A 20,757-nucleotide genomic window follows, 5' to 3' on the forward strand; every position below is an offset into this window, starting at 1 on the left:
CTAAAGGTGATTATAGACAGGGCAACTTTGTGAGCAGTCTTGACAAACCCCTTAGGGAGTGGCTTACTATAACCTCCGATCTAGCACTACTTCCAAGGGGGAGAATATAGCCCTCACTCCATCTGAAAGGATGCAGATACACAAGGGGCATAGAGCAAAGGTTCTCGCCATCTCCACTCAACCCCTAAATGAACCGCAGGAGAGCTTAAACTCTACTTCTAACCCTAACCTTTACCCTAAAGTCATAGGGAGAAGCGCTCAACTCTATTGCAAATTTGCAAAGCATTCTCCAGAACCCACCTGGAGACTTCCATGCACTCATCTGATTAGAGTGTTGCCATAACAAGAAGGGATGCCATTTCCAGCCAGGCTGCCCCTACTTGCCAAATATACCAAGCAAAGGTCAACAAGAGAGTTTACATGATGCACAGCTTCAGGGGAAACCTACCTCAAGGCCCAACCATAGTTGGGGACGAAATAAATTGAACTGAGGGAATTTTTTGAAAACCTATTTCCATTCATCCTCCTCGACCCTAAAGGGTATCTTGAGAGCAGCTAACGAAAGGGAGTATGCCCCTCCAAGGGGGAGCCTAATCCTTACTCCCACTTAGAGGAGGAAAATGAAACCAAGGCATTAAGCAGTGTGCACAGTGATTTTTTTACCCAGACTCTAGACCTCAAGAAGGCCGCAAAGGGTCTAGGCCTTACCTAAACACCCCAGTGTAGCCTTGAGTGAAGGTACTATACCTAAGATCCGCTACAGCTAGTGTATTGTGTCTCTCTATCGGCACCAGGCCATAGTATGAGCCAGAAAACAAATAGGGACGCCCAACAAGCAAAGTTCTTCTATTTATTTACTTTGTAGAGCACCCTCCCAATGGGGGCTCTGCATGCACATGTAGCCAAACATGCAGCCACACATAGCCTTCTTACTCTGTCACCAAGAATCCCCTGGAGACAGGTCAGAGGGCTTAGAAGAACCCAGGGGTTCGCAGCAGTTTGCTTTGTGGTCCGGAGAACCAGATATGTGGTACGGCACAGTTCTGAGACCACCTCAGAAGACAAATTTCTTTCTTGGTCCAAGTCCTTAAGCAGATCAGCCTAATATGCTTGTAACACCGGCATGCACATGAGCCATGAGATGGTCTGGCACGGCTTCGCAGGGAGAGCTAGATTCTATAGTAAAGATGCCCCGCCGCTTGAGAGATAACCAGCTTGTGGTTGCTCCACAGGGGGCATCTTCACATTCCTATGCTTGTACAATCCATTCACATTCGAATAACTCAAATACTGGAATGGAAAAATATGAGCCAAGTTGGTTTCTTTCATGGATTCTCTACCTCAGTATAAATGTCAGGAAGAAATGGCAGGTTCACAGGGGATGGACGCTCATGGCCCACAAGGAACCAAGTCAAGTTTAACCAGTGAGTGGTACGGGCCATTACATCCAACAATTCCCTCTATGTGGAGCTTTCGGGGGGAGCAGATTCAACCGAGATGTCATCATGTGCTTCCCCAACCACATCCAGTTCCTCAGAACTGGAGGTGTCAGCAACATGCTTTCTGTTAGATGAGAGGAATCCACAGAGCATGCCTCTAGATCCAGTAGCTCACTTGAACAAGCTTGAGGACATTGGGAAATAGTCACTGCTTCCTCAAACTCCTCAGCCAGTTCAACCTGCGAACCTTACGAGTGTAGCCACCACGCTGCATCAGCAGCCACAGGGCCTGACCTGCAAGCCTCAGACGATTGCCCCTCTCCCCTCGAATACAGTGACAAACATAAACAGAGCTTTCTTACCGTGAATTTATCACAGAGTGCGCACCAGTCCGAGACAGATCACACATTTTGACGTATTTTGCAGGCACCCTCTTATACTCACGGGTGCTCCTCTCAAGATGTCATAGACTGTCGTTGGCCAATACAATTGCCATGTTTGGTACACGTGTTCAGACACCGGTGTCTCCGAGGGCGTCACCGTAGTGTCAACTCCATGACACCACATCAAAGTTCCGGATCCAAAATAACCGATACCCTGTTGCAACTGGTTGTTTAGCCTATATGACATTAAAGATACTCATTATCTTTAATCATGTGTTATTAAAGTTTTGTCAGTAATATTGGTTTTTGAGTCAGTTTTATCAGTAATATTGGTAACACTTCCAATTCTCACTATTAACTTAAGTTGCTTATCAGCATGCTTATTACTAAGATATTGGCTGTGTATTAGTACTTATAAAGCACATATTCTACATCCCTTAATCCTACCAATACCTAAACTTAACAACTACCTTTCTAATTATTAATAAGCAGTAAGGTTATAGTTAATAGTTAGTTAATAGAGAGAATTAGACCCTAATCTAAAGTGTTACCGTAATCTACTATACAAATAAAGGAATGAATGAAATTTCTTTGTTGTATTGGGATATTTATTAATCAATATCCCAATCAGAGCAGAATAGCAGAGCAGAAACAGAATTTGACTTCTTTTCCCCCAATTATTTCCGTTTTATTATGTTTTATTTCTAAAACTTCATTACCATTACACAGAGTATTGAAGGAGGAAGCCGTTATTTACTCCTCTATGAAATAAATTACCCTTCAGTCACAGAGGCACATCAGTACTCAACATGAAGCAGGATATGAGCCAAAGGTTGAAAGAAGAAAAAAAACTTTATAAATATTTAAACAACCAAAAGGGCAGACAGGTCTTTAAAATTAACAGCACAGCTCCATGCAGATAGCAGCGTTAAGGGGATTTACCGTAGGATGTATGCACCATGCTGTAACATATGCATATTTAATGACATCTTTCAGAAAATGTCCTTGTCTTGAGGAACAGCATTAAGCACAAAGTTATTGTGCGTATGCACAGCATGTGTCTATATCCTTTTTATGTTCTTTTGGAATGGAATATATTCAAATCTTAGAACTTTTTCACTTTTATGGGTCACATTTGCGAAGCTGAAATTTACATTCTGCATGATTAACATGGATCAGGTATGCTCTTTTACATATTCATAAAGACCGTGTTGTCTGAGTGAATCAGCTGTTATCTGAATTCCTCATTAAGAAACTTTGACCTTACTCTGTGTTTGTATCCTTTTGGGACTAAGCAAGGTTTGATGACTCACAGTGAAACGGCAAAGTTCTCGCATTTCTTGTCACAAGGTAATGGTTAGGGAACATAAAAATATTCACATTCCGTACACATAGTTATGTCCTTTTGTAGCTGATGTTAGAGACCATATGGTCAAAGAATTACTCATTGCCTACCTTTGCCGCTTGTAAGTAAAGGCCAAACTGTTCCGCGGTATGATAATACTTCAAAAGTGTGACTCATTTCTATTTATTTTCATGCTAAATATGCTAATCTATTCTCCTTGGACATTTTCATCTATGGACATGATTAGTTTGTCCTTTCAAACGAATCACTCTCAAAAGTTAATGACTTTTGGTACAAAGGCATCTGCTGGGGCAATCAGTTCGGGTTAAATTGAGAAAACACTGCATCTTTTGAACACCTACTGTTAAACTAAAACACTGTAACTGGGACAAACCTACATGTTCTCTTAAATGGAATTATTTGATGGATAGATGCTCACTGGGTTTGTCTCTTTTTTTCTTTGCCTTCTCTTTCTACCTCCTGCTTACAAATACACACACTCATAGATTTGTCCTTGGTGAGATATTTGAAAAGCTTTTTTCAATGATCTTTGACTTCCTTATTTGCTTTTTAAGGTTTGTACCAAAGCATACACAATTTCAGGCAGGCATCACTCCACCATTTGATGTTTAGCGTCTGATTAGACAAAACATTGAGCTTTATTCCCTTGTGACAAGGTAAAATCAATATTAGTTATAGTTTGTATAACATCGAGAGCTGGCTAAAATACCTTTTCTTTGAGGTCATGACGAACGAATTGTCAGCAAGTGCTGCTGTGACTGAAAAAGTATTTTAAACTCTCAAGGTGAAGTTGGACAAACATACTGTATATATTAAAATGAATCTCTTCAATTTAAGGATAACAGCAGGGTCTCATTTTCATCTCTTAGCTGTTCTTAACTGCAGGCAGGCAGGATCTCGCATATGATAAAACATACTGTATGGTAATTTCAGCAAGAGGTTTTACAGGGTCAGTTTTAGTGCATCAATGCATGAAACCGAATCTGAATCTCCAACTAACTCCAAGGCAACATTTCTAATTTTCAACTTAAGTTAAAGTTTTTCAAACTTAATGTTTTTGACCCAAAATATTACATTATAAACAGTTATAAACACTGTAAAATCCAACAGTGATTCTAACTATCACTTTTTAGTGAACTTTACTTAATGTCTTAACTTAATTGTAAACTCTAGTAATCTGTACTATTCACATACTATTCCTTGTTTACTCAGAAAACCCAAGTTTAGATTAAGATCATTACGCAGGAATGAGAGTATAGTTCCTAGCCATAACGGCCTAGAAAATCGCAACTTTTCATTTTCCGTCTGTCTTAGTACACAACAATACACATCACAACATGTAAATTGGAAAATGTTGACGTTATTTTGTCACTTATTGAGCAGTAGGCTAGCTGGAGCTCAGTCTTTGTGCTAAGCAAGGCTAGCGGTGGGTGCGCCAGACAGAGTTATGGCATGGGTTAAAACAACCCAATTGCTGGGTTTGTCCATTTTCAACCCAACGTGAGTTGTTTTTAAACCCAGCATTTTTTAGAGTGTGACTAATTAGATTTTACATTGTGTTCATTTATCCAGTACGGAATTGCAATTAGTTAATTTAAGGTTATTTGTGACCAATCTTGCCTCCTACACCTCAATCTGCTAATTGGAGACCTATGCAATTGTCCATCCATTCAAAATTGAAAAATTCGTTATTTTGTCAGTGTATAAATGAAGGCTTCCAAGGTCAGACAGGGCAAAAACATTACACATTTCATTATGTGTTCCAATCTCATAATCTAAGCTTGATTTTCTTTACAAATCAGGATACCGTTTTTGAAGAGAGTGTAATTTTCTTAGTAAACAGCAAGAAAACTATATTGATTAATTTGCTCCTCAGTGCATAATGCTAGCGGGACACCTAAAATACATTTTCTTTCTGGGAACATGTTAACTCCTCAATGTCCTGTTTTGATTATGAAAAAGCGTACCCTGGGTTTGAAAAGAGCTTTTTTGTATTCATATAATCATGGAACAATGATCATTTCAATTGTATATTAAGGTGGTAATTGTGCTTTTTCTCCCAAGGAGATCCAAAGATGAATGTTCAAACCATTTCCATTTCAGGTTACAAAATGTACAGTGAGGAAAAGAAGTATTTGAACACCCTGCTATTTTGCAAGTTCTCCCACTTAGAAATCATGGAGGGGTCTGAAATTGTCATCGTAGGTGCATGTCCACTGTGAGAGACATAATCTAAAAAAAAATCCAGAAATCACAATGTATGATTTTTTAACTATTTATTTGTATGATACAGCTGCAAATAAGTATTTGAACACCTGTCTATCAGCTAGAATTCTGACCCTCAAAGACCAGTTAGTCTGCCTTTAAAATGTCCACCTCCACTCCATTTATTATCCTAAATTAGATGCACCTGTTTGAGGTCGTTAGCTACATAAAGACACCTGTCCACCCCATACAATCAGTAAGAATCCAACTACTAACTTGGCCAAGACCCAAGAGCTGTCCAAAGACACTAGAGACAAAATTGTACACCTCCACAAGGCTGGAAAGGGCTACGGGGAAATTGCCAAGCAGCTTGGTGAAAAGAGGTCCACTGTTGGAGCAATCATTAGAAAATGGAAGAAGCTAAACATGACTGTCAATCTCCCTCGGACCGGGGCTCCATGCAAGATCTCACCTCGTGGGGTCTCAATGATCCTAAGAAAGGTGAGAAATCAGCCCAGAACTACATGGGAGGAGTTGATCAATGACCTGAAAAGAGCTGGGACCACCGTTTCCAAGGTTACTGTTGGTAATACACTAAGACGTCATGGTTTGAAATCATGCATGGCACGGAAGGTTCCCCTGCATAAACCAGCACATGTCCAGGCCCGTCTTAAGTTTGCCAATGACCATTTGGATGATCCAGAGGAGTCATGGGAGAAAGTCATGTGGTCAGATGAGACCAAAATAGAACTTTTTGGTCATAATTCCACTAACCGTGTTTGGAGGAAGAAGAATGATGAGTACCATCCCAAGAACACCATCCCTACTGTGAAGCATGCGGGTGGTAGCATCATGCTTTGGGGGTGTTTTTCTGCACATGGGACAGGGCGACTGCACTGTATTTAGGAGAGGATGACCGGGGCCATGTATTGCGAGATTTTGGGGAACAACCTCTTTCCCTCAGTTAGAGCATTGAAGATGGGTCGAGGCTGGGTCTTCCAGCATGACAATGACCCGAAGCACAAAGCCAGGATAACCAAGGAGTGGCTCTGTAAGAAGCATATCAAGGTTCTGGCATGGCCTGAACCCAATAGAGAATCTTTGGAGGGAGCTCAAACTCCGTGTTTCTCAGCGACAGGCCAGAAACCTGACTGATCTAGAGAAGATCTGTGTGGAGGAGTGGGCCAAAATCCCTTCTGCAGTGTGTGCAAACCTGGTGAAAAACTACAGGAAACGTTTGACCTCTGTAATTGCAAAAGGCTACTGTACCAAATATTAACATTGATTTTCTCAGGTGTTCAAATACTTATTTGCAGCTGTATCATACAAATAAATAGTTAAAAAATCATACATTGTGATTTCTGGATTTTTTTTTAGATTATGTCTCTCACAGTGGACATGCACCTACGATGACAATTTCAGACCCCTCCATGATTTCTAAGTGGGAGAACTTGCAAAATAGCAGGGTGTTCAAATACTTATTTTCCTCACTGTATATGCTTTTAGTTTAGTTTACTTTATTATCCATGTTGTGGAAAATTGTCTCTGGTTTCACCATACAATACAGTACATCACAGACAATATATAAATATGTGACCCTAGACCACAAAACCAGTCATAAGGGTCTTTTTTTTATTATTGAGATTTATACATCATCTGAAAGCTGAATAAATAAGCTTTCCATTGATGTTTGATAGGACAATATTTGGTTGGGATACAACTATTTGAAAATCTGGAATCTGAGGGTGCAAAAAAATCGAAATATTGAGAAAATAGCCTTTAAAGTTTTCCAAATGAAGTCATTAGCAATGCATATTATTTCTACTAATACATTTTTTTATATATATTTACAGTAGGAAATTTACAAAATATCTTCATGAAACATGATCTTTACTTAATATCCTAATGATTTTTGGCAACAACAAAAAAGGCTATTGCCACAAATATACCCATGCGACTTAAGACTGGTTTTGTGGTCCAGGGTCACATATAGATAAAAACATACAAGTCAATAATCAATTTACACATTCGATTGCTTGGTCCGACCCTAAATTCAACAAACATATACTTTTGGCTCGTTTTCAAGTAGACTCGAACTGAACCACAACAAGCACTCTCTGTTGCATAACAGTTTGAGTGTGTAGAAAAAATGGTGCCAGTTTCCAACACAGTCATCAATATTACCTATTTAAGATTCCAGTAAGTTCATTTTGTTCCCACTTTCACTGTCATGCCATCATTCCGTTTCCATTAGTGTTCAAACACCTGTCAAAAAGTGTCGCAGCACCATTTTTGTCCAGCGCCGTGCGTTGATTATTTCCGGCATGTAGCATTTTACTCAGCTCTGGCTCTCTCCGTCGTGCTGTTGAAATAGCCGATTAGAAAGTGGTGAGTGGTAAAGTTGCCATGGCAACTGTGAGTCATTCTGCAGCAAGCGGAATAGTCACACTTCTACAATAGATTGTGCTCCCCCCTTGTGTCTTTCTTTCAACACGGCCGTATCGTCTGTTCGGTATGCTTTCTTTTGTGTTTTCCGGTGTCAGACAGGGAAATGACTTTCTATAAACCACAGGCGCAGAGGTCAATTGCTTTTAAATGGCAGTACACATGAAAGAGGGACATTGTTGTTTGTGCTAGACAGATTTTATTTCATATTTGTGAGTCTAATAGTTGCAGTTACACCCACAGACTACAATGGCAGTGCTGCTATCATTGCTGATTATGAGACAGTCTGATTAGGTTGATGGCGTATGCCTATGTGAAGTGTGCTTATATCACTCTGTGTTTTCAGAGCGGAAGGTTCTGTCATGGTTGTGATATAATTGAGAGCCATTCATTATGTTGCCAAGCCATGTTTTGAATGCTTGTTTCATATTAGCACTGCTTGTGTAACGGAGGCCAGCTAGTAAGCGCACTTGCGACAGACAATAGAGACTGTGGTTCTGCTAACTCTAATTGATGGAGTCTGTAGCTTTTCATTTCTTAAACAACCATGTAGAAGTGCAGGACTCTGACTATCAATGCAAGAACTTGATCAATAATGTATGGAAATAAATATTATTTCCATCAAGAGATGCATTAATGTTTGCTCAAGATCTTGTATTGACAATGCAAGAGTCCAACACTCTGTAAAGTCTCCTCGAGCACATACCAAAGACTTTCAATGGATTTAAAATCTGGACTCAGAGGTGCCAATTCATGTGTGAAAATGATTCTTCGTCCCACATCCAACCATCACTGCAATAAGGATCCAGTCATTTGCCCATTTCAATCCACACAGTGACTTTTACTTTGGCCGGGCAGTGTGTGTATGCATATATATATACAACATTATGAATAACACTGATTATCTCTTCATCACAGCCTTCATTAGGTAGAAAGTGAACATTTTGTCCTCAAAGTTGATGTGTTAGAAGCAGGAAAAATGGGCAAGCATAAGGATTTGATCGAGTTTGACAAGGGCCAAATTGTGATGACTAGACGACTGGGTAAGAGCATCTCCAAAACTGCAGCTCTTGTGGGGTGTTCCTGGTCTGCAGTGGTCAGTTTTATTAGAACTATCAAAAGTGGTCCAAGGAAGGAACAGTGAACAGGGTCATGGGCGGCCAAGGCTCATTGATGCATGGGGGGAGCGAAGGCTGGCCTGTGTGGTCCGATCAAACAGACGAGCTACTGGAGCTCAAATTGCTCAAGAAGTTAATGCTGGTTCTGATAGAAAGGTGTCAGAATACACAGAGCATCTCAGTTTGTTGCGTATGGGGCGGCATAGCCGCAGACCAGTCAGGGTGCCCATGCTGACCCCTGTCCACCGCCGAAAGCGCCAACAGTGGGCACGTGAGCATCAGAACTGGACCACTGAGCAATGGAAGAAAGTGGCCTGGTCTGATGAATAACATTTTCTTTTACATCACGTGGATGGCTGGGTGCATGTGCATCACTTACCTGGGGAACACATGGCACCAGGATGCACTATGGGAAGAAGGCAAGCCGGCAGAGGCAGTGTGATGCTTTGGGAAATGTTCTGCTTCGAAACCTTGGGTCCTGCCATCCATGTGGATGTTACTTTAACACGTACCTACACCTACACTTTCAGAGGAGTGTTCCTTGGGGAACAAAATGTATAACTGTACCTTTAAAGGTACACAATTGGTCCTTAGGGTACAATTATACTATTGTTTTCCTCTACTTAGAGCAGGGGTAGGCAAATTCGGTCCTAGTGAATCCAGAGTTTGACTCCAACCCTGAAAGACATCTAAGCTCTTATTGAGATTTAACAGAGGTTCAGATGTTGATCTTTTATTGAAAATGTTTGGTCACCATTATGGTGATTAGTGTTTCATTTAGTTGGGCAGTTTGACTTGGCTTTTTATGTGAGTTTGTGGTTTTTATTACAGTGTTATCAAAATACATAATCTGTTCAAATCAAAAGAAACCATAAACAATAATTATCATGAAGAACAATGTTTGACTAAACTCATCCCTGACTAAAAATGTTAATAAATAATATTCACCAACAATAATTTCTTGCCACAGTTCAGACATTCTGAATTTTGATTTGTAGATGCATTCTAGGGGGAAAAACGTTTAGAGGGACACAGATATCAAGAATCAGCAAATGAATCTCAACAATGGTGAAATACTTAATGCTGCGATGCATGCTGGGAGCCACGAGTTACTGTAATGACTTAGTTGGGATGGAGCTAAACTCTGCGGCTCTTTAGGGCCGAACTTGCCTACCCCTGACTTAGAGGTACAAAAAACTGACGGCCACTTATTTTTCTTTTTTACATAATTTTCCCCTTAACCCAAATTTGCTCTGGAACAAGATTAATAAGACCAAAGATTGCCTGTACGATATACCCCAAATTAATTATATCTCATGTTTAACCACTATTTATTTACATACAGTAAGATCCAGTACTTGGGGTACATGAGCGCTGAACGGCCACTGATGACTTGGTGCTCGCATCTGCACAAGCTTTTAAACAAATCATAAAATGGCTGCTATGTTTATATATGAGTTACATATTTGAGTTCTAAATAACTATACATTCTCGCCTAAAAAACTCTTAAAACATTCAGTGACACAATAACAGTAGTATTTGTAGAAAAGAAAAAAGGGGGGTTTGCTCAACCGCCATGACAGTCACGGCAAACAGAGTGATACAAACGGTCAAAACGTTTCCAGGGCTGATACTGGGGTAATATGAAAAAGGCTCTCAACCAATCAAATTCGAGAACCAGAAAGATATATAAAGTTATAGTAACTATCAGTAATGGACAAAATTTAAAGGCTTCTTATGGTAAGCATTCTTCTCTGGTTAAACGTTTACTTGCTTGTGCTTTCTTTAGATTAGCATCATTCAAGTGTATTTTCTTTTTTTTACCACAACAGATAAAGACTATCACAGCAGAATGACGCAACGGGGCTGTTATGGAGGTGGACGCAGACAAGAGGAACCCTACGCGCATCATCCTCATAAGAGGAGGAAGAGAGGCGGAGGAGGGAGAGTGTGTGGGTGGATGTGTGGGCATGAGCTGGATCCTAATCAGCTTTCCAGGGATCTCTCTCTCTCTCTTTCTATACTTTTCGGTCTCCCCCTCATCTCTCTCTTTTTGTCTCTTTTTATTTCTTTCTCCGTCGCAGTGGCACCTGCCCATTCATGTGGGCAACACTCCCTATGACTCATTCATAAGCACCGGCACAATTTCTTAACAAGTTCCCACTTTCCTCTGCCCACCCGGCCCCTTAGGAAAGCATCTGCTAAAATCACCTCACATCATGCTCCCTATACAGCCATTACCATTCATCACAGTGAATGTAAAAGAGGGTTGGGGATAACATGGCAGGAAGCATTAGCATCTCATATCTGGGGGGAAAATGCACAAACAAGTATAGTTTTAAAGTGACAGACTTATCTGAAAGTCCGTCCGTGTTTTATCTGATTCCAAGTGTTTTCAAACGTAAGATGACACACTGACGTCACAACGAATGCAGGGTAGATAAGACAAACGAAGAGATAAGACAAAGGTTGCTCTTTTCTCAGTTTCGTTTCAATCGTTTGTCATCTTTGTCTCAGCTCCACACAATATATGTATTCTTGTGGTCAGAATTATTGGCATCCTTGGTAAATATGAAGCTTGTGGAAATAAATCTGCATTGTTTATCCTACTGATCTTTCATTCAAAGAATTTGTAAAAATCCAACCTTTCATTGAAGTAAATAGAATAAAAAATGGGGGGAAAATCACATGAAATAAATGTTTTTCCTCTAATACACTTTGGCTACAATTATTAGCACCCCTAGAAAATCGTCTGAGTAAAATATCTCTGAAGTATATTCCCATATTTTTAGCACACCAGAGTGACTAGGAACATGAAATTAGCCATGACTTTCTGATAAAAAAAATCCCTTTAAGGGGTCATGAACTGCGTTGGTTTATTGTTTTATGATGTTTCCTGGGGTGCACTTATAATGTTCGAATGCTTTTTACATAAAAAATTGTCATAATTTATAAATAAAAGGCATTTTACCTACCCTGATTTTAGCCCTCTGGTTTGAACGCTCTGTTTTAAGGGGCGTGTCTGCTGTGAGACTTCAGTGTAAACGCCCCCTGCTGTGATTGGCTAACGTCTTTCCATTTGAAATAGCTAAGTATTACTCTCTCTTTTTGCTTGTTTTTACTATTACAGCTCTCATGGTTAACTAATTGTGAAAAGTGTTTCATTGCATTTAGATCTATGGCATTATATTAAGACTGTTGCATGAAAGGTTTCAGTGATGAACACTGGTGTACATATTTATCTGTTGAGGCTGCGTTTCAGCATATGATGACATCAAGGGTCGACATATTCTGAGATCCAGCGTTTGCTGGGCCTGGTGTCAATAAAAACTTTTCTTTGACTAACAAGGATGTTTTCAGCTCCGAAACTTACAGGATATTCTTATGTCACGATGAACTTTAATATATCAAAGGCTCAAGGGAAAGTTGATTTCTCAATTCATCACCCCTTTAATCATTCATCACAATGGGTAAAACCAAAGAATATAGTCCTGATGTGCAGCAAAAGATTGTTGAGTGTCACAAAATAGAAAGTGGCTGTAAGAAAATAGCTAAAGCAGGGGAAAATCCCACCATCCCACCAATTTCCACCATCAGGGCAATTATTAAGAAATTTCAATCAACTAAAGATGTTACACATCTGTATGGAAGAGAATGTTGAGCCCGATCACACGAAAATGCGTTTGCAATGTCGTGGAATGTATACGCCAAAATGTGATTGTGTTGGAATGATTGTGTATATCGTCCTCATGCACGATGAGGAGGAGAGTTTGAGTGGCCAAAGACTCTCCAATAATCACAGCTGGAGAATTGCAGAAATTTGTTGAGTCTTGTGGTCAGAAAGTCTCAAAAATTATCAAACAGCCCCTATATCACCACATGTTGTTTGGGTTTCTAACAACAAACTCTAGCATATTTAGTTGTCAGACACAACTGGAACTTCAAATGGGACCTGGTTCTATGGTCAGATGAAACTAAAAAAGAGCTTTTTGGCAGCAAACCCACCAGATGATAAAAAGAACCTCATGTCCACGGTTAAATATACCACTGGATCTTTAATGTCGTGGGCCTGTTTTTCTGATGGAGGTCCTGGACTTCTTGTTCAGATACATGGCATCATGGATCTAGCAAATACCCACAGATAAAAAAAATCCAAACCTCTGCTAGAAATCTGGTTGGCCGTGGTTGAATCTTCCATTAGGACAATGATCCAAAACACAAAACTGAGAACAAAATTAAGGTTCTGCCATGGCCATTCCAGTCCCCTGACTGTCATATAGAAAACCGAAGAGGAGAGGCACCAACATGGAGCTGGGAATTTGAAGGATCTGGAGAGATTCTGTATTGAGGAATGGTCTCTGATCTTCAAACTCATCAGCAATTATAGAAGAAGACTGTTATCTTGGAAAAAGGGTGTTGCAATAATTGGGTGCCAATAATTGTGCCAATAAAACATTTATTTCATAATGAGATCTTCTCCCAATTTTCAATTGTTTTACTTCAATAAAACAAAGGTTAGATTTTTTTGTGATTTTTTTAAATAAAAGATCAAAAGGATTAAAGGATTAGTTCACTTTTAGATAAACTTTTGCTGATAATTTACTCACCCCCATGTCATCCAAGATGTCCATGTCTTTCTTTCTGCAGTCGAAAAGAAATTACGTTTTTTGATGAAAACTTTCCAGGATTTTTCTCCATATAATGGACTTCAATGGGCTCCAAACGGTTCTAGGTCCAAAAGACAGTTTCAGCACAGCTTCAAAGAGCTTTAAACGATACCAGACGAATAAGGGTTTTATCCAGCGAAACGATCAGTTTCCCCGAGAAACCGAGCAGTATTTATGCTATTATTTTACCTCTTATCAGATGAACGTGATCATCTCTAAGCTCAGCCATAACTTCCGCTAAGTGAGGTCAAAATACGAGCGCGGTCATAGATATATCGATCGTAGATGCCTCATTCTACTGATCCGTACAAGCGCTAATGAGGCATCTACGTATACATCTATGACCAGGCTCGTATTTTGACCTCACTTAGTGGAAGTTATGGCGGAGCTCAGAGAAGATCACGTTTGTCTGATAAGAGGTAAAATAATAGCATAAATACTGCTCGGTTTCTTTCAGAAACGGATCGTTTCGCTAGATAAGACCCTTATTCATCGTTTGGTATCGTTTGAAGCCCTTTGAAGCTGTACTGAAGGACCTTGAACCGTTTGGAGCCCATTGAAGTCCATTATATGGAGAACAATCCTGGAATATTTTCATCACAAAACTTAATTTCTTTTCGACTTTAGAAAGAAAGACATGGACATCTTGGATGACATGGGGGTGGGTAAATTATCAGCAAAAGTTTATTTAAAAGTGAACTAATCCTTTAACAATGCAGAATTATTTGCACAAAGTATTTTTTGTTCATATTTACCAATTCTGTCTAGAACTGTGTATATTTAGCTCAGATAATTTGGTCTTGGTTGAATTTGAAGAGAAATATCTGAATGCATGTCAAATATATAAAATAATACCAATATTATGCATAAAATTAATATACACTCACCTACAGGATTATTAGGAACACCATACTAATACTGTGTTTGACCCCCTTTCGCCTTCAGAACTGCCTTAATTCTACGTGGCATTGATTCAACAAGGTGCTAAAAGCGTTCTTTAGAAATGTTGGCCCATATTGATTGGATAGCAACTTGCAGTTGATTGAGATTTGTGGGATGCACATCCCAAAGATGCTCTATTGGGTTGAGATCTGGTGACTGTGAGGGCCATTTTAGTACAGTGAACTCATTGTCATGTTCAAGAAACCAATTTGAAATGATTCGAGCTTTGTGACATGGTGCATTATCCTGCTGGAAGTAGCCATCAGAGGGTACATGGTGGTCATAAAGGGATGGACATGGTCAGAAACAATGCTCAGGTAGGCCGTGGCATTTAAACGATGCCCAATTGGCATTAAGGGGCCTAAAGTGTGCCAGGAAAACATCCCCCACACCATTACACCACCACCACCAGCCTGCACAGTGGTAACAAGGCATGATGGATCCATGTTCTCATTCTGTTTACGCCGAATTCTGACTCTACCATCTGAATGTCTCAACAGAAATCGAGACTCATGAGACCAGGCAACATTTTTCCAGTCTTCAACTGTCCAATTTTGGTGAGCTTGTGCAAATTGTAGCCTCTTTTTCCTATTTGTAGTGGAGATGAGTGGTAATCGGTGGGGTCTTCTGCTGTTGTAGCCCATCCGCATCAAGGTTGTGCGTGTTGTGGCTTCACAAATGCTTTGCTGCATACCTCGGTTGTAATGAGTGGTAATTTTATTCAAAGTTGCTCTTCTATCAGCTTGAATCAGTCGGCCCATTCTCCTCTGACCTCTAGCATCAACAAGGCATTTTCGCTCACAGGACTGCCGCATACTGGATGTGTTTCCCTTTTCACACCATTCTTTGTAAACCCTAGAAATGGTTGTGCGTGAAAATCCCAGTAACTGAGCAGATTGTGAAATACTCAAACTGGCCCGTCTGGCACCAACAACCATGCCACGCTCAAAATTGCTTAAATCCCCTTTCTTTCCCATTCTGAAATTCAGTTTGGAGTTCAGGAGATTGTCTTGACCAGGACCACACCGCTAAATGCATTGAAGCAACTGCCATGTGATTGGTTGATTAGATAATTGCATTAATGAGGAATTGAACAGGTGTTCCTAATAATCCTTTAGGTGAGTGTAGATAACATGAGATGTATTTGACTTCATATCGAAATATCTGACCTTTCATTGCAGACTTCTTGGTTGAGCACAATGACCTCTAAAACTCTCTAAAACTTTAAACCTTATGCCATCTTTTTCTAGAGACATCTCGTAAGCAGGAGACTTAAGCAAAAAAGCTAATCTGGTTGCTGTCTAGGAGAAACAAATGAGATATAAAAGTTCAGAATTTTTCTTTCCTGTGGGAACCGCATTATATTTGGCACGTACATTCCGATGCTTCTGAAGTCTGGTACATGGACAAGTCCAGTAACCAGTTTTTAACATTTTCTGCACGGCTTAATTGGAGAGGAGAGCCTGAGTGACCTTCTGATAAAAGTGTGTCTTATCCTGTCTGAGTCACTGGTGTCTCCCACGCATTTTATCTCTCTCGCTCTCTTTCCCTCGTAGAAGGTAATGGGGCAATTGAAATGTTGATGCTTTTCAGAGTACCATTCTGTCTCTTGATGGGATGGGGTGGGGAGCGAGTTACATTTCATCTCCATTAATTTGTGCATTGCTGGTGACTCACTGGCCATCTTTGCTTAATGGATTGCACAGGATATTGTTTCACAAAGCTATTAGATATTTCAGACACCATTTGTTCCTGGGATTTCGGTTTGTAGGCACAGTTGACGCTTCCATTTTAAGAATAAATGATATGCGCAGATAAGTCTGCAAGAGCAGTAGACACTATGAAATGATAGTGTTAGAAGGCTCTTTCCACTGAAACCATATGTGCTGTCACTATGATGATGAGAAGCACATCATATTCTGTTGCCTCGAGCGGTGCATATGTACACCAAGCACGCTTCACAGGGTACAGTCATCCTAATGAGTGCCAAGCTCCGAAGGGTGAGACGAGTCTTTTTTCTTCTCTTAGCTTTTCTGCCTAGGCACCGAATGAGGTTTCAATTAGCTTAAAATGCAATAAATTACATGTGTGACCACGCAGAAACCATTCTACTCAAATAAGAGTAAAAGGGCAATGTTTATTAGCTGGCACACTACTGAAAAGTTGAGAAAATGAAAAAATGTATAACATTTCTCCTCGAGGAAAGTGGACCAAAAATTGTGATATTGCGATATTGATGATGTTCTCCTGCACTACACAGATTTGTAACCCTCCCTCTAGTACCACCTCCAACTAGCAAGTAATCATGATTCATTTTATGTGACATAAACTAGAGTTCTGTCAACTCTCTGGGTGTTTGGCATGGTAATAGGAATGACAATGTTGATATATTGGTCTTGGCAGAATAGATCTGCTACGCTGCTGCTGTTGGTTATTGCTGCTCTTGGTGCAGGGCAAGTAAGGGACTTGCTACTGCCAATACATGCACAAAAAAACACTGCTGTGAGCAAGTAAGACATGCTGCTGCTGCTGTACAATTTAGCATACACTAATTATCCTTAGCAGATCTATACAGGTGGAGCTGGGGAAGGTGGAGGGTCTCTGAAATTGTGCAGCACAGCTGAGGCAAATGCCCAAGTATTTGAAGGTTGAACAGCGGAGCTCATTGGCTACTGATACTGCAAGAACCAATCAGCTCTGTCCTATAGAGAATGATGTGATTGCAAGCAGATTGAGTTAAGGACCTATCAGCCTGTGCCATCTAGTTTCATGACAGAACTTTATTTGTTGGAAAATAATGTTACCTTCATGTACTATCGGAAATGTCCTACTTGCCACTTCAGAAATCATTGAGCACAGCAGCCGTGACTTATTTACGATACAGCACTAGCTTCGAGTCCCTTATTACTTTTATAAAACGATTACACACAATACATATTTTAAAACCAAAAGTATGTATCAATGCAACTTTCATGAAGTAAAATCACTAAAAATAGAGACCCTGACCGTGAACAGCAACAGAAGTTACACTTTTACGACATTAGATGGCGACAAAGACGGTCTTTATGAGCGAGTCAGTAGCGAAGACTTTTATATTGAAAGGACTGAAACTTGTTGTCAACACGGAGCAAGACGCAACTGACTAGCGCTGTCAGTCAGGGCACTGGAAAACCCCTTAACTGTTAAAAATACAAGATATTGCAGCGGACATTCAAACTCATTTTTTATTATGAACATAGGACTGACCTGAAGGAAAATGTTATATCTAAACACAGGTAATACACTCGCTCACTCGATCTCTCTCTCTCTCAATACTACTCAACATAATACAGTAAGCTTCAATTAACAATATCAATGAGAACAAACTTTTGTTTACGTTGTTAAGAGTGGTTGCTAAGGGTGTTGTGCAGTGATACAGAGAACCGTTGGGTGAAGCGGTCATAGCCATGTTTTATCGCGAATAAAACACAGCTATTGACCAATCATAATCAAGGACTGGAACTAATAAACATAAATATGACTGTTATGGCAACTATTCACTACAGAAATGGTTTTCTCTTCCGCCATGTTTAAAGTTTATGGCCAGCCCAACTAGCTAATTTAACCAGAGTTTCCCAGGCTTCATGTCCAATTTTTGACTAGAAAATTCTTATTTACGTTAATTCCGATAGCAAGTGAAGGCAAAGACAAGGCCTTCAATATTTTCCCACCCAAACTAGTTTGAATAAGAAAATACATCAACAGAGGAAGTGCTTGTCAAACAATTTTAGGGGACCTTTAACTGACTGCAGAACTTTTTGTTGTCCTTTTTAGCCCTGAACAATCCACATGCTCGAACTTTGTCAAACATATACCATGGCTGCATCCAAAATTACATACTTTCCAACTAAGACAAAACACAGCATGTAAAAAAGAGCATGTAAAAAACAGCATGTATTCATAACAGTAGGTGAAAAGTTTCTGGATGGTCTTCTACTTTAGGCGTGCATCGATGGAAAATTTACTATCCCATGAGGCAGCGGGATCTTCTCACAACTGACACTGGTAGGTCACATGACAATGACAACATGGCAAATGTAGTACATCCGTATTAAATTCATATTACACACATTCATACTATATAAAAATTACTTTTTTAACCACTTATGCTCTGGGACCATTTTTGTTGATTTGGTCTACCCAAATTTAAAAGCTTCCCATACCCACATACAGTGGTCTAAATAAATACACAATTTTGGTGTCATTTTAAAGGAAACCCTTTGAAGTTACATAAACCACTGCTAAAAGTGATAAACATGTAAGTATATTGTCTGAGCTGTAATACCCCTGTTTTGCTGTAATACAGACGTTTTACTTATATATTCAGTTGTGAAAGTGTGCTCTAGCACCCTGCAGATAGTTGTGGCTGTTTCCACTAGATTCCAGAAAATACTGGAAAAAAGAATTGTGTCTGTATCATGTTGTATGCAAGATTTATTCAAATGGATCTGAAGGGAGGAATATTGCATTTTTATATTGCCCATATAAACTCACCTAAAGGATTAATAGGAACACCTGTTCAATTTCTCATTCATGCAATTATCTAATCAACCAATCACATGGCATTTGCTTCAATGCATTTAGGGGTGTGGTCCTGGTCAAGACAATCTCCTGAACTCCAAACTGAATGTCAGAATGGGAAAGAAAGGTGATTTAAGCAATTTTGAGCGTGGCAGGGTTGTTGGTGCCAGACGGGCCGGTTTGAGTATTTCACAATCTGCTCAGTTACTGGGATTTTCACGCACAACCATTTCTAGGGTTTACAAAGAATGGTGTGAAAAGGGAAAAACATCCATTATGCGGCAGTCCTTTGGGCGAAAATTCCTTGTTGATGCTAGAGGTCAGAGGAGAATGGGCCGACTGATTCAAGCTTATAGAAGAGCAACTTTGACTGAAATAACTACTCGTTACAACCGAGGTATGCAGCAAAGCATTTGTGAAGCCACAACACGCACAACCTTGAGGCAGATGGGCTACAACAGCAGAAGACCCCACCGGGTACCGCTCATCTCCACTACAAATAGGAAAAAGAGGCTACAATTTGCACAAGCTCACCAAAATTGGACAGTTGAAGACTGGAAAAATGTTGCTTTGGTCTGATGAGTCTCGACATTGTTGAGACATTCAGATGGTAGAGTCAGAATTTGCCGTAAACAGAATGAGAACATGGATCCATCATGCCTTGTTACCATTGTGCAGGCTGGTGGTGGTGGTGTAATGGTGTGGGGGATGTTTTCTTGGCACACTTTAGGCCCCTTAGTGCCAATTGGGCATCGTTTAAATGCCACGGCCTACCTGAGCATTGTTTCTGACCATGTCCATCCCTTTATGACCACCATGTACCCATCCTCGGATGGCTACTTCCAGCAGGATAATGCACCATGTCACAAAGCTCGAATAATTTCAAATTGGTTTCTTGAACATGACAATGAGTTCACTGTACTGAAATGGCCCCCACAGTCACCAGATCTCAACCCAATAGAGCATCTTTGGGATGTGGTGGAACAGGAGCTTCATGCCCTGCATGTGCATCCCACAAATATCCATCAACATTTCTAAAGAATGCTTTCAGCACCTTGTTGAATCAATGCCACGTAGAATTAAGGCAGTTCTGAAGGCGAAAGGGGGTCAAACACAGTATTAGTATGGTGTTCCTAATAATCCTTTAGGTGAGTGTACAGTGGTATAAATGCAATATCCCAGTATCATTAAATTATTTTTTCCAGTGTTTGCTGAGATATGCCGGAAACAACCAAAACTGTCTGCAGGGTGCTAGAACACACAGGGCCTGAGATATACACTTTCAAAAATGTATTACTTTATATTACGCCTATTTTGTTTGTCTGTTTTTTTTTTTAATATTTCATATGTTTATTATATCACACACAATATATACTTTAATATTTATATTTATCACTTTCAGAAGTGTTTTAAGTAATTTCAAGGTTGTCTGTAAAATGACACAGCGATATTGCATTTATACCACTGTATATGGGTATGGGGTGGGGGGTTCAGGCGGAAATTACATAAAAAAGGTCATATTCCTCCATTCAGATCCATTTTAATAAATCTTGAATGCATGATACAGACAAAAATCTTTTTTCCAGTATTTTCTGCAATCTAGTGGAAACAGCCAAAACTCTCTGCAGGGTG

Source organism: Gobio gobio (assembly GCF_949357685.1).
Source record: "Gobio gobio genome assembly, chromosome: 24".
Classification (NCBI taxonomy): Eukaryota; Metazoa; Chordata; class Actinopteri; order Cypriniformes; family Gobionidae; genus Gobio; species Gobio gobio.